The sequence below is a fragment of the Palaemon carinicauda genome, chromosome 9 (genome assembly GCF_036898095.1).
Source record: "Palaemon carinicauda isolate YSFRI2023 chromosome 9, ASM3689809v2, whole genome shotgun sequence".
Lineage (NCBI taxonomy): Eukaryota > Metazoa > Arthropoda > Malacostraca > Decapoda > Palaemonidae > Palaemon > Palaemon carinicauda.
The window spans coordinates 69,755,895-69,762,242 of NC_090733.1; the positions used below are offsets into that span (position 1 = coordinate 69,755,895).

Sequence of the window (6,348 nt, forward strand, 5' to 3'; positions counted from 1 at the left end):
CTGTTTCAGTTTGAAAATGGTAAGAATATGCCATAGACCGAGTTTAAGTGACCTTGACCTACTTTTCAAGGTCACACGGGCTTTTAAAGGCGAAATTTTTAAAATTTAAAATTGCCATTAGGCCTAAAGTATAAGCCGTATGGCTAAGGGCCTTATGGACAATGATACAGAGGTAAATCCCCAGATATTGCCCTACTTTAATGCAAGTAGGTCAAGGACAAGGTCGCTAATGGCCAAACCGGCTCAAAACAGGTTTGTTTCCGAGATCTCAAAAACCGGAAGGCCCAGACTGATCTTAGTGGCATATTATGCCCTATATATTTATCTAAGGTTAGCTTAACTTTTGTAGCGACTGCTTAATTACTTTTTTTAACATAGATTTTTAACTATTTTTGACATTGCAGAAATCGTGACTTCGGCAATTTCTCCATGAAATACTGGTTTTTGGTCACAGCATGCTATAGTAAACTACCCCAAACATATGCATAAAACCTCCAAATCAAATGTCAAATTTGACCTTGACCCTCATTTTCAAGGTCACATGGCTATTTCATGGAAAAAATATGACGTGGGCTAAAAGTGATGTTTTGTTGTCACCCCCCCCCCCACCCCCATTCGCACATGCTCTTTCAGAATATGGGGTCACATTTAACCCGTGACCTTCACATGACCTTGTAAGTGCCCATTGTCTTCAAGTTCAAAAGTCAATTTCTCTATATTTGTAATTTTTGCCTATCTTTTACCTCCATATACCTGCTATTATTCAGATAAATTGCTTTAGAATAGTTTGATAACAAAACTCAAAATTTAATCAAGGCTTCATTAGGCCAATAAACCATTACGCAATATCTTTTACTGATTGACGAAAGCATTTCCACACCTATTTTGCAGGGGAATCCTCCGCCACTGGCTTTAGCCAGTTGCAGTCTAGTTATTATTATTATTATTATTATTATTATTATTACAAGGTATGCTATAACCGTAGTTGGAAAAGCAAGATGCTATAAGCACAAATGCTCCAACAGGAAAAATAGCAGTGAGGAAAGGAAACAAAGAAATAAACAAACTTCCAGAGAAGAAATAAACAATCAAAACAAAATATTTTAAGAACAGTAACAACATTAAATTAAATCTTTCATATATAAACTATAAAATCTTAAAAAAAACAAACAAGAGGAAGTGGAATAAGATGCTAAAGTGTACCCTCAAGCAAGAGAATTCTAATCCAAGACAGTGAAAGGCCATGGTGCAGAGGCTATGGCACTACCCAAGACTAGAAAACAATGGTTTAATTCTGGAGCGTTGTTTTCTCAGAAGACCTGCTTACCATAGCTAAAGAGTCTTTTCTATCCTTACCAAGAGGAAAGTAGCCACTGAACAATTACAGTGCAGTAGTTAACCCCTTGAGTGAAGAATTGTTTGGTAATCTCAGTGTTTTCATGTGTAAGAGGACAGAGGAGAATGTGAAAAGAATAGGAAAGACTATTTGGTGTATGTGTAAGCAATGACAAAATGACCCGTAACTAGAGAGAGGGATCCAGTGTAGTACTGTTTGGCCAGTCAAAGGAACAAAGAACTCTCTAGCAGTAGTATCTCAACGGGTGGTTGGTGCCCTGGCCAGCCTACTACCTTCTAAAGCCTGCCTGTTCTTTTGGTTGATTAAAGTCTAGCTGTCTTTCTATTCGGCCTAATATGACTTTGTAACTATTTCATATATTACAGAGAGTAAAATTTTTGGGCGGTAATGTTTCAGGATTTCTGTGTCTCCCTTTTTGTGAACTAGTATAATGATAAAGTTTTCCAAGCTGTAGGTATAGAGTATTCTTACAGACATTTGATGTAGAGCTCAGCAAATTTATTACTACAAAATCTCCTCCATCTATTATAAAATCAATTGTTAGGCCATTGTGGAGAATTGTTTTATTCTTTATTATTGTTGAGTGTGGAACTTGTTGTTCTGGGAATGTCTCCCTACAACATACAGCAATGATCAAAGAAATACTAACTCTCAAGGGAACAAACACCCTGGTAATAACTTTGGTGATGCAGTTCAAAAACCTTCACTCTAAATAGAAAAGTGTTCTCTGTCTAGAGGCCTAACAACTCCACACGTGAAATAGGGTGATTTGATGGCCCAATTAGCTTTGTCAATTCTAAAGCTATCCCACTCTAAGACATTGTTTTGGCACCATTCCAGGGACCCCAGTGAGATGCTGGACAGGAGGTTTACTTTATGAATAGAGACAATGGCAATGGAGGGTAGCAGGGATGTATAAAAGGAAAGTTAGATAGAAGGATTTTTACCTTCAAAACACTGAGAATGCATACCAAGTCACTTGCTAACACACTAGTACCCTTTATTTAGACTTACTCCTCTCAATTTCTCAGGTATGCTGTCCCGAGATTAACTATTTATATCACAACCATAATTAATCAAAGGGAGTAGAAATACGAAGAGCTATATTTACCTAATCTAAGTACTTTATTAAAAAAATCCCAGTGTTCAATGTTCAATCGGAGATCTTAACATTGGTAAATAATTAAAACCAATCAAGAATTGCAAAATAGTAATCAGAATATTGTAGCTCTAGACTCGAGGTTTTCTGCAATGGCAAATCATCAAAAGTAAGGTCGGACACGTAGTCCTGTGACCTCGAAACTTGACTAGTCTCTAAAAGCAAAAAATGCACACACAAATTTATATAACAATTCCCACATATTCAGCCCGAATTACGTAAAAAGCCAGCAGTACCAAATAACGTTAAAATCTAACCCTAGTCTAAGAATGGTGAAAATTTACCGTGGTCCCTCATTCATCTGAACTCCTTCCTAGCACTTGATGACGTAGTCTTTGTCCACAAAAGGGCCATTAAGTAGCTTGTTTGATGGAATAATTCAAGAGAGTAATTAGCAAAGGGCTCGTGCGTTGGGCAAACATTCTAAATTATTCAGACCTAAACTGGCACAGCACTGCTTATAAACCAGCAGTACTAAAATTATACTCAAAACCAGTATAATGATTCATCTCGACACACGTAGGTTAAGAAATGAACCAACATACGCAGGTGCATGGTCATTATCGGGGATCGGATTTAGGAGGGGGAATGGGGCAAAGAGGGCACCTGCCCAGGGACCTCCACATTTTAGGGGGCCTCAAAAAAAGGACCCAGGCTTAAATTATTTTTAATTTCAGTAAATATATAAGGAATAAAAGTTTTTATGTCAGGAATAAAACAAAATTGTGGATATTTATGATTGATCTTTTTTCATCACGGAAAACTACAGTAAAACCAAAGTAAAAAACGTGATATTATTAGAAATTTAGGCTATGTTTACAGTAACCCCTAATATTACCTCCCATCTACAGGACAATCAGAACAGGGACCTGCTGCAAAAACACCAGCTCATTATTCATCTGGAGGATATGGCCAGAATGATGTCTCTGATCTGAAGACTGATTCATCTTCATTGTCAATGCAAGTGAAACAACAAACGACTACACAACTCAATGATATTGGTTTATGGCCAGAAAAGTTGACAAAAGAATTCGTTGATTATTGGGCTGTGAAAGGAGCTGAGGATCTGCAATACAGTGATGCCAAAATATTGTATGCTAAATCAGCGACACAAACATGTCAAAAGGATACACACAATATCAGTCGTAAATGCACACCAACCCTGTTCGAGCAAAATAATCGAAATGGGGAGGTTGTGAAGTCTTCATGGCTCTGTTTCTCCCCAACAAACGAGAAAATCTACTGTTTTTTTTTTTTTTTTTTTTTTTTTTTTTTTTTTTTTTTTTTAAATTGATGGGTGCTACGAAATCTCAATTCACAGTTGATGGATTCTGTGACTGAATTCATGCTAGTAATCGACTTGTTGACCATGAACAATCCAAAGACCACCTTCAAGCAGTTTTATCAACAGCAACTCGTGCAGTGGGAGCTGGAAGTATAGACTCTAAATTTGAGTTGCAAGTGAATCAAATTGAACAATATTGGCACAGTGTTATAAAGAGACTAGTGAGTGGGCTGAAATTTGCATGTGAACACGGCCTAGCTCTTCGTGGGGATGATGAAAAAATTGGATCTCCTCATAATGGAAACTATGTAGGATTATCAGAACTTCTGGCTGAGTATGATGATTTCCTCAGGCAACACATCCAGAAACATGCAAATTGTGGCAGTGGTCATACAAATTATTTGTCTTCAACCATCTGTGAAGAATTAGTCAGCCTAATGGGTAATGAAGTTTTAAATGAAATCATTTCACGCATAAAATTGTCAAAATACTACTCAATTTTTCTTGATTCCACACCAGATGAAGGCCACGTTGATCAACTAAGTCTGATTTTGAGATACATGGAGCATGACACCCCTGTAGAGAGATTTGTGAAGTTTTTGTCAAACCAAGGACACAAGTTTCAAGAAATGTTTGGAGGATTAAAAAAGTTTCTTGAAGATAATGACATTGACATTCAAAATCGTCATGGTCAGTCATATGATAACGCCTCTGCTATGAGTGGGAGATATAATGGCCTGCAAGCCAAAGTGGCAGCTGAAAATCCTCATGCAGTTTGGATACCCTGTTTTGGTCATTCACTGAACCTTGTTGGAAAAGCTGCAGCTGAATGTTGTCAGGAAGCTCTCACATTTTTCAGTTTTCTGGTGGCAGTTTATGTGTTTTTCACAGCTTCTACACATCGGTATGCAAACTGTTGAATCTGGTCCAGTATCGGTGCCAAAGAGGGTTTCTACAACACGATGGTCCTGTCAAGCAGATGCCGTGAAAGTACTTATTCAAGGATATCACCCAATCTGTGAAGCTCTTGCCAAAATAGAAAGTGATGAAAATGAGCTAGCCAAAGCATGGTATGAGGCCAATGGACTCCATGACAAGATGCTCAAATTAGAGACTGCCATTTATGTTGTTTTTTGGTATGACATTCTTGGTCGAGTTGATGCTACAAGTAACACACTGCAAGACCCAAAACTTGATCTGAACACAGCAGTAGCAGTGTTGAAGTCCTTGGAATGTTTTGTACGTGAAAAGCTAGAGTGCTTTCATGTTTATGAGAAAAAGGGATAGGACTTATCTGGAACCGATGAATATTCTCCACCACGCATTCGTCACCACAATGTGCGCCTGAATCCGTTTGATTATGAACAATCTGAGGAAGTAACTCTTTCTCACTCTGGAAAGTTTCGTGTTGATAATTTTCTTCCAGTAATTGATTAGTTTTTGAGTTCCCTTAATCAACGTTTGAAGGCCTACGAGAACACCTGTTACCTTTTCGGTTTGTTGTTGTTGGGGTATTAAAGCCAACACTTGTTGTTGGCACGGGCCTTTCTGGACTGAAATCACTGAGCTGTACTGAAATAGAAGTAGCTGCAGTAAAATTAGTTTGTGAATATAAAGATGATCTGGATCAATCACTTGGTGTTGAACTTGTACAGTTTGCAGCTTTTTTCACCCAGTTTCTGGATGATTATGTTAAGACTGATAGCTTTGGGAAGGAACATTTCCTTTACAAATTGCTGCTAGACAAGAAAGTTGCAGATAGTTTTCCTAATGTTGAGATATTACTACGGATGTACTTGGTGCTTATGGTCACAAATTGCTCCGGAGAACGTTCATTCAGCAAAATGAAGTATATAAAAAACAGACTTCGTACTACAAGGCATCATGATCGACTCAGTCACCTGGCTTTGATGAGCATTGAGTATGACATCCTCAGAGACACTGACTTTGACATAATGATCACCAAATTTGCAAGAGCTGTCTCGTAAAGTGTCTGGTCTGTAAATACAGATACCGCTATAGTTTTTCTATTCTACAAAGAAGAATCCTGATGAGTGAAGGCAAACTAACATATTTAGATTTATGGTAATAAAACATATGCTATTTATTTGAAATTGCTTTTCAAAATCTTTCTATACTCGAGTGTATGGAGCCAGGAGAGGTCATTTTGCACACGTGATTAAGATTAAGATGACCAAAATTCATTACTGACAGGACCGGCAATGATGATTTCCCGGTGGAGCTTACAGCGGCGCCGCCCCCCCCCCCCCCCTTCCGGTGAGGCTTGCTTCGCTCGCCACGGCCTCAAGCAGGGTGGACCTCTACACATAGATTGCCCAGGGGTCTCCACATGCCTAAATCCGGCCCTGGTCATTATCTTGCGTTTCTGTGCAGTGACGTCACGAACATAGTGTTTTGTCAACAAGTTCATTTGAGCGCAGTTCTCCCGTGATCAATAAAAGAAAACGTAAAGTATGGAAGGGAATACTTCAAGGGTAACTACTATATTGGGAGCGAGATCAAAATGCAAAAGGAAAGAAGAAGAGT

General features: G+C 38.4%; 1 pseudogene; it reads left to right on the forward strand.

Moving 5' to 3' along the window:
* Positions 1-4,899: 4,899 nt before the first annotated feature.
* On the forward strand, positions 4,900-5,789 carry LOC137646473 (uncharacterized; annotated as a pseudogene).
* The last annotated feature ends 559 nt before the right edge of the window (positions 5,790-6,348 follow it).